The 8,926-nt window shown below is 46.8% G+C and overlaps 1 long non-coding RNA gene across 1 annotated transcript; it reads right to left on the bottom strand.

Annotated features, from left to right (window-relative positions):
* Positions 1–4,472: 4,472 nt before the first annotated feature.
* LOC148801249 (uncharacterized) lies at positions 4,473–7,612 on the bottom strand. The gene is made up of 3 exons (XR_016084600.1): positions 5,705–7,612; positions 5,199–5,604; positions 4,473–5,128 (listed from the first exon to the last, which is right to left on the bottom strand). It is a non-coding gene; the product is annotated as an uncharacterized LOC148801249 (long non-coding RNA).
* Between the last annotated feature and the right edge of the window lie 1,314 nt (positions 7,613–8,926).

Below are 8,926 nucleotides of genomic sequence, written 5' to 3' on the forward strand. Positions count from 1 at the left end.
ATGCTCGGCCACCACCCCAGGCTCCTCCAACCGGTGTCATTCATGTAATATTGGGAGGGATTGCCACCGAAGGAGTGAGCAGCTCGGGGCACAAGAAGTATGCACGGTTGCTCAAGATTAATGACCGCGGACATAAGAAGAGGTGGGATGACCCGATCACCTTCACTGAGGATGACCTATGGGGGGTCCAAACCCCACATAATGACGCTCTGGTGATCACAACCGAGATTGCCAACTTTGAAGTGCGATGCATCCTAGTTGACATAGGTAGCTCCTCCAATGTCCTCTTCGAAGAAGCATTCGAGAAACTTGAAATCGACAAAGACCGCCTCACCCCCGTGAACACTCCCCTAATGGGCTTCTCCGGGGAGTCTCTCATGCCAACCTGAAGGATCACCCTCCCTCTCTTGATCGGAGATGGTGATATCATGGTGACAACCATGGTAGACTTCATTATGCTCCGTTGCCCCTCATCCTACAATGCCATCCTTGATAGGTTGACCCTCAATGCTCTACGGGCCTCGGTCTCCACCTTCCACCTTGCCTTGAAGTTCCCAACCCAATATGGCATGGGAGTATCATGCGGAGACCAGAGAACTGTGCGGCAATGCTATCTGACCTCCTACCGAGGACCGCGCCCTGCCACAGAAACACTAATGGTTGAAGACTACGATCTGCGATATGAATGATGCAGCATGGCCAACCTGTCGAAGACCTCATCCAGGTGTCACTCAATGAGGAAGACTCTGAGAAGACAGTCCAGGTTGGCTCTCTCTTGGGATACCATCTTTGGGAAGAACTGGTGCAACTACTAAAGGATCACGCCGACGTGTTCGCTTGGTCGGCGATGGACATGCTGGGGATCGACCCCGAAGTCATCACCCACCGCCTAAATGCTGACCCACACTACCGACCCATCAGGCAGAAGAAGAGAAGCTTCGTCGCAGAATGGTGGTAGGTGATCGCCAATGAGGTCCAAAAGTTGTTCGATGTCGGCTTTATTAGGGAAGTGAAATATCCCAACTGGCTGGCCAACGTGGTGATGTGAAGAAGGCCAACGGGAAGTGGAGAATTTTTATTGACTTCACCGACCTAAACAAAGCCTGCCCCAAGGACAGTTTTCCCCTGACGAGGATCGACTAGATTGTCAACACAACGGTCGGACATGAACTCCTGAGCTTTATGGATGCTTTCTTAGGATACAACCAGATCCAGATGCACCCAGACGACCAGGAGAAAACAACCTTCATCACTGACTGCGGACTCTACTATTGCAAGGTGATGCCATTCGGCCTGAAGAACGCCGGCACCACTTATCAGCGGCTGGTGAACGACATCTTTAAGGATCAGCTTGGTCAGAATGTTGAAGCTTACGTTGATGACATGCTCATGAAAAGCAAGAAGGTTGAGCATCACCTAGTAGACCTCAGGGAAGTCTTCGACACTCTCAAGAAGTACAAGATGAAGCTGAACCTAACCAAATGCACCTTCGGGGTCAGCTCGGTAAATTCTTGGGATTCATGGTGACACAGAGAGGAATCGAGGCAAACCCAAAAAAATCCAGGCCATCTGCGACATGCAATCACTCCATACTCACAAGGAAGTGCAGCATCTCATCGGACGAATAACCACCCTTAGCATATTCATGTCCAAATCTGTAGAATGGTGCCTACCTTTCTTTAAGGCCCTCAAGCATCCGAAGGACTTCCAATGGACCGAGGAATGTGAATGGTCCTTTCAAGATCTTAAACGGTACCTGAGCTCGCCGCCTCTCCTCACCAAACCAAGCCCAACGGACGAGTTGCTGCTCTACCTCTAGGGACGAGGTTGTTAGCTCGGTACTGGTCAAGGAGGAAGACCGGGTACAAAGACCAATTTACTACACCAATAGGGTTCTGGGCGGCACAGAAACCCGGTATACCAACCTAGAGAAGGTAGCCCTCGCATTAGTCATCTCGGCAAGAAAGCTCAGACCATACTTCCAAGCTCACAACATCTGGGTTCTTACTGACCAGCCCCTTAAGCAAGTACTCCAGAGGTCGGAAGCATCTAGTTGCCTAGTCAAATGGAGTGTGGAATTGAGTGAATTCGACATTGACTACGCCCCTCAGCCCATAATTAAAGCCCAGTCCTTGGCCGACTTCATAGCAGAGTGCACCTTCACTACACAAGATCCGGCCCCGGCACCGTAGATATGGATTCTCCATGTAGACGGTTCATCAAACAAACAAGGCAGCAGGGCCAGTCTCATCCTCCTCAGCCCAAACAACACGGTACTAGAGCACGCCCTCAGATTCGAGTTCAAAGCCTCCAACAATGAAGCTGAGTACGAAGCCCTCATCATTAAACTTCGGCTTGCCCTAGACCTCGGAGCCTAGAGAATCGAAGCATTCAACGACTCTCAGTTGGTAGTCAATCAGATCCACAACCAGTTCGAGATGCGGACACCCACAATGGCGAGCTACCTACAAAAGGTGCAAGAGCTCGTCCAATAACTCGAGCAGTTCAACATTCAACAGATTCTCCAAGCCAAAAACATCCGAGCTAACACACTATCGAAGTTAGCCAGTTCGCTGAAAACCAACCTCAACTCGATAGTGTAGATGGACACCCTAGCCCAGCCGAGAATCGCACCAACATCCCTCCTTCATCCTCCCAGTACATGGCCCATCCTGGATAGAACCCATTACACAGTACCTTTGGGATGGCACGCTTCCAGAAGACCAGACAGAAGCCAAGAAGCTCCAGGATAGATCAATTTGGTACTGCCTTATCTAGGGTCAACTTTACAGTCGGTCACATACTCTCCCCTACCTGAAGTGTCTTCCCCCTTCCGAGGCCGACTACGTCCTCAGGGAAATACACGAGGGCATTTATAGAGACCACCCTAGCACCCAAACCCTGGTGCAGAAGGCACTCCGACAAAGATACTTTTGGCCGACCTTGAAGCAGGATGCAGCTCAGCTCGTGCGAAAGTGCGACAGTTGTTAGTGGCACTCCAACCTTCACCATCAGCCAGCGGTCCCCTTAAAGCCAATCACTAGCCCATGGCCATTCGCACAGTGGAGCATGGACATCCTCGGTCTCTTCCCCACCGTGGTAGCGCAAAAGACGTTTCTCTTGGTAGCAGTGGACTACTTCACCAAATGAGTGGAAACCGAAGCACTTGCATGCATCACCGCGCACAATGCCCGGAATTTTTTCTAGCAAGGTATTGTCTACTGATTCAATATTCCACGAGTCCTCATTATAGACAATGGGACACAGTTCACTGACTGAAAGTTTGAAGCCCTTTGCACCAACCTGAAGATTGACCATCAAACCACTACCGTGTATCGACCTCAGAGCAATGGGTAGACCGAAGTAACCAATCAAACCCTATTACATAGCCCGAAGACCAGACTTGACCAGGCCAAAGGAAGGTGGGTCAAGGAGCTACCAAGCATACTTTGGGCATACAGGACTACTACGTAGACGACTATCGAAGAAACACCCTTCAACCTGACCTACGGGCCCGAAGCCATGGTACCCATGGAGATAGGCTCACCAACTCTTCGAACCGAGTTCTACGATGAAGATCTAAACGATGAGGACCTCTGTGCAGAATTAGATCTAGTGGAAGAAGCACAAGATTGGGCACACATCAGGATGGCAACATAGCAGCAGAGGATGGCCAAGTACTACGACTCTAAATTCCAAAGACGAGAATTCAAAACCGACAATCTCGTCCTCCGGAAAGTCATAGTGCCCACCCCAGGAGAAGGCAAGCTTGAAACCAATTGGGAAGAACCTTACAGGGTCACTAATATCCTTGGCCCCGATACTTATAGGCTGGAAGACCTCGATGACAGGCCCATACAGAGGAGTTGGAATACTGGGAACCTTTGAATGTATTACCAGTGATTCAATGTTAATAAATAACCTTTTTCATCTACAAGTTGGTTGCTTAGCATGCATGCGCACTCCATGCTACACCGCATTTACACACACCACACCATGCAAGCCGCACACACAACACACTTCACAACATGCACCACGCAATGTACACTGACTCGGTTGACCACAATGGCCAGAGCCCATGACGCAAAGCTCGACAGCGCATAGCCGACTAAGTAAAGCAACTTGGCTGCCAACGACTAGAGCCCAAAGCGAAGAAGAACACCCTCGCCTTCCAAGGCCTGAGAGCGGTCATCAAACTCTGTACACCCCTCGTTGATGCGTACTTAGATCAGAGCTAGCCGAAGAACGACTAGCCCTCAAAGAGCCAAAAAGCTCCCGAGATCGGTAACTGAGCATCCCTCTAAGAGACGAAAGCTCGGATGACACCTTAGCCAGAAGTCGGGGACTAAAGATCTTGGCCACACATGACCTTGGTCGCGAGATCAAGGCCCACAACAAAGGAAAGATAAGGAAAAGAAAGCGTAGTACACAAGCTCGAAACAAAAAGCATATTTCTATTAAATAGCTGAAACTAGTACATAGCTTTAAGCTTGGCAAACCGAGCCGTTTACACAAAAAAAAAAAAGATAACTCGCTAGTGATACCACGACAACGATAGTAAAAATAGAGTAGGAGTGGAGCCAACATTCTCCAGTAGACAGCACCTCATTCCTTGGCAGGAGGATCCGCTGCCTCTTCGATCACTTCACCATCAACATCCTCTTCACGTATGCCTCGGAGGCATCATACTTAGTAGTCGGGGAAACATTATGATATGGGCCCCAAGCCTGTGCAACCTCGGTGATGTCGAGATAATGGCGTAATGCCCTCCTCCTTAAGTGGTTAAACCCAGCCTCGAAGGAGCTCATAGCAAAGTCATCCATTGTATGTTGATATTCCTTCGAGGTCTTGAACTCCTCGATAGCCCAGGTAGTGGCTTCCATCTTCAACTGCTCCCGCTCGACATTCAACTCAATAATGCACTGCCTCAAGTTGCGCATGATGTTCGACTATTCCTCGATCTAACGCCTTAGCTCGGTTACCTTCGCTTTCAACTTAGCAGTCCACTCACCAATCGCTTGGAGCTCGGCCAACTGAGCCCTCAAACGCATAAGCTCGGTATGTTCTTCATCATAGAGACGCGTAGATGTCGAAGACGGTCAACCATAGCAACTGCCAAGCAAGCATTCTACAAGAAGGTGCACATTAGTACGATCAACCTCGACTAAACAAAGACCCAAGTATAAGCGCGAACTCACTGCAGTAGCTTGGCGAAGAAGCGAGCACTCTAGGGTGCCACTTGTTGTCTCTATGGCCTCCTGTTGGATGGCCATAGTCATGATCCCGTAGAGAAGCTGCTTGGGTACATCGTCCGTCTCGAGGACAAAAAGTCTACTGCAGTGTGGCAGGTTGAGCTACTCCACCCAGGAATGTCCACCTGTGGAGAAGGTGGGACTGCAGAACAATAACCCTCCGGATCAACTACCACAATGTCGTTGTCTTCACCCCGTTGCCTAGCCCTCTTCAGTTGCCGGGACCCCCTCTCAGAAGACCACGGCGGATTGGCCTCAGAACTGGGTTAGGCCTGCGCACCAACTCGGGTTCGCCTCTACTGCCCGACCATCATCCTGCAGACAATCTCTTCCTCACTTGCCATGTCAACACCTGCACCAAAAAAGCGAAGCCCGTCAGAACAAACTTGAGCCCAGAAAAGAGATTCAACAAATAAACTAAAGCAACACGACAGACCGGCCTCCCCACGCACCAGCTCGACAAGAATCAACATCTCAGAACATGTGTATGTCATTACGTTGATCTCCCCAATCATACTTATGGCCGACCTCTCCTCCCTAGTAAGTCTGTGCCACTTGGGCTGCGACAACTTCGTCTTCGGCTTCTGTAGCGTAGCTGGGAAGGGGCAGGCCCCCAGGATAGCACACAAAGAAAAATCCATTCTTCTAGTGCTTCACTAAGGATGGAGCCCCGACCAACACCCTGATATTCCGCCTAGTTGAGAAGTAGGAATAACCCTGTTGGTGATGCTTCAGCTGGAGGAGATAACTCACCATCCTCAGGGTAAGTTCAATGTTACGGACAAAGCAGTAGGACATGAAGTTGAGCAAAAACCTAAAGGAGTTCGGCATCAACTGTATCGGCAGCACCCGGTACCATTCAAACACTCCGACTACCCCTTTGTGCAAAGGAAACCTCAGTTCAACCTTGAAGCTCTTCTCGTATACATAGAGTTCATCCGGCCAAGCATCTGTGGACCTCTCTCCATTCTGTGGGCACCTCATCTCGAACTCCTTGGGAATACAGTACAAGGCTCAGATCCGAGCCATATCCCCGGGAGCCAAATTGCAAGGGGTGGTCCTGAACCGACTACCAGCTCGCGCAAGAAGTTCAACCTCCACGCTCGACGGACCAGCCTCGGCCTCGATGGATCTCCTTGAGTTTACCATCTCAAATGCCCTAGATTCAGACTCATAATCAAAAGCACTAGAACTGGAAAAAGAATCAGAAGAAGAAGAGGAAGAATGGAAAGACGAGGAAGACATCTTACCAGACTTAGAACCACAGAACTAAAGCAAATGCCGAGCACTACCAACAACCAAGCCCTTGGGCCCCCTCGACGCACTCGACGATGAACTTTACATGCCTCGGCCTGCAACCGAAGAACCCGCACTGTGCTCCGACCGGGCATTCCTCCCCTTGGCTTCAGAACTAGGGGAGTGGTGTTCGGATTCCAAAGTTTCAGACTTAAGTTCCTCAGCCGAAGACCAATTTGTCAATGAAAAACTAACCTAACTTTGCAATTTATATGAACCTTTTTACACTCTACATATTTGCATCGTTTCCAAACGCAGCCTAACCTTTTGATGATGCACGTTCTGCTCACTCCTTCGTATCTTGTGATGTGGCTCGAATTGGGTTCAGTCCTGTAATGCCAAGTTGAATTACCGAGCTGTAAACTGTAAGTTCGAGCTGGGAAGTTCTGTAAGGAAAGAAGGGTCAGAGTGCCTGGGTAGGTTTTACCCAGGAAGACACTACGATGCTTAAGTCAGTAAGTAGGTCTTAGTGAGAGTATGTGAGAGAGTATGAGAGCTTATGTGCGCATACCTTTTAGAGTGGTCCTGGGGTCTTTTTATAGTTATCTGAGGTTCAGGTACCTCTAGGCAACGCCTTTGAGTCTTCTATGGAGCTGTTTCCACAGTTTGAGGTGTGTTGGACTGTTAGTTGCTACATTCGCGCGGCGGTTATAAGTCGCCTGCGGGTCTTGTGGCGTACGGTTCAGCAAGCTATTTTTATAATCGCGGTAGCGGTGTTTGTGTGGTCGCAGTGCACGGAACAGTTTCAGGGCGAGCTGTTGTTGTCAGAGGGCCGAGCTTGCCTCAGCTCAGCCACGCACCTGATGTTGATTGCCACGTGCCAATCTGTTGAGCTGTCTTATTAAGTTGAACACTGTACCTTCAACAACATCCACATGTCTGTAACGGTGTGGAGTGACAAAAATGCCGCTCATCACCTTTCACTCTAGTCACCACTGCCAATAGAGAGGAGGAAGTACGCAAAACTCACGGCACTGGAAACATTAGTTGGTAAATGTTCATTTGATTCACTATTTGTCAAGTCACCGACAGTCAATTAGGCTTTGTTTTTAACTTATCTCATAGACTATCTTGTCCTTTTTGTGTTTTTGTCGCCATTGCCACCGTTGTGAATAGAGTTATATATATATATATATATATATATATATATATATATATTTTTTTTTTTCAAGTCCCAAAATTTACTCTCGTTGGACGGATGGCTACTGTGATTTTATTAAATGTTTAAAAAATAAATCTAGGAGGGGGACGTAGAAGCCTTACCCCTCAAAAAATCTTTAAAGGGGCCATCAACTCATAAATAATGTCTGATGCACCTAAATCATTTAACTCGTAAAAAAGGAATTCCGCTTCCATCACTAACAAAAAGTTTATGCACATGGCATAGAAGATCAATTACTGAATTGTAGAAAATTCATTGAGTTACTAATTCAACCCATTTTAGCCAGAGCGTCTATACCTGGTTAGCTTCTCTATAGATATGTACAGCCTTCACCCTCCAAGTTCTTCAACACCTCCGGCCATCACTAATTCAACTCCCACCTTCAATAATTTCCAAATAAAAAAAGAAATTTTTGAGGGAATAGTTTTGTTCCTATTCCAATCCACTTGAGGCCTCGAGATATGAACATAGTTCCAAGCACTTTTAGTTGTGAACTCTCCATTTTGATGAGAGTCGAATCTCTGAAAATGCCATCTCCCATCAACTAGAGTTGTATCTTATAACCTCCTTTGTTACATATCATGAATAAATTAGATTAGAAACAAAGTTTTTCACTGATCAAAACAAGGTTTGATGTCAAACAAGGTTTGTAATCACATATTAGAGTTTTCTTTTTGATAATACATATTAGGTGTATGTTGAAAAATCAATGTGAAAAAAAAGCATGATATTGCGCGCAATGCTTATGTCTCCAATATATAGTCCAAGTTTCATGCTGATGCATTTGAAAATTCCATAGCAAGTGGTTATTGGTCCATTCTGACCAATTTTAATTTTTTTCTTTCATTTGTATGTAGTGAAGATCTTTTCCCTATGACAAATGGACCCAATGTAATCATAATCCTTGTATTTTGTTCTATAATTATGAATTGTTGTTGCAAGATATATATTTTATTATACTAAAGCCATGTTTGGTTCGATTTTTTGTCATTGTTATCCATAATGAAATTATAGATTGGACAAAAAACGGGTAGAGATGGGAAAAATGAGAAAATGTTGCTATGTACCAAACACGTTTATTTTTTTCCAGAAAAAAAGAATTCTTTTGTGGCAAGAATGAGAATAAATTTTGAACATATTTGGTTATGAATTTTATTCTCATTCCTTATTTTCATCAACCGAAATAATGCAATACTCAATAGTAGATATATATAGT

The sequence above is a fragment of the Nelumbo nucifera genome, chromosome 3, assembly GCF_055504915.1.
Source record: "Nelumbo nucifera cultivar China Antique chromosome 3, China Antique-T2T, whole genome shotgun sequence".
In the NCBI taxonomy this organism is placed as follows: Eukaryota; Viridiplantae; Streptophyta; class Magnoliopsida; order Proteales; family Nelumbonaceae; genus Nelumbo; species Nelumbo nucifera.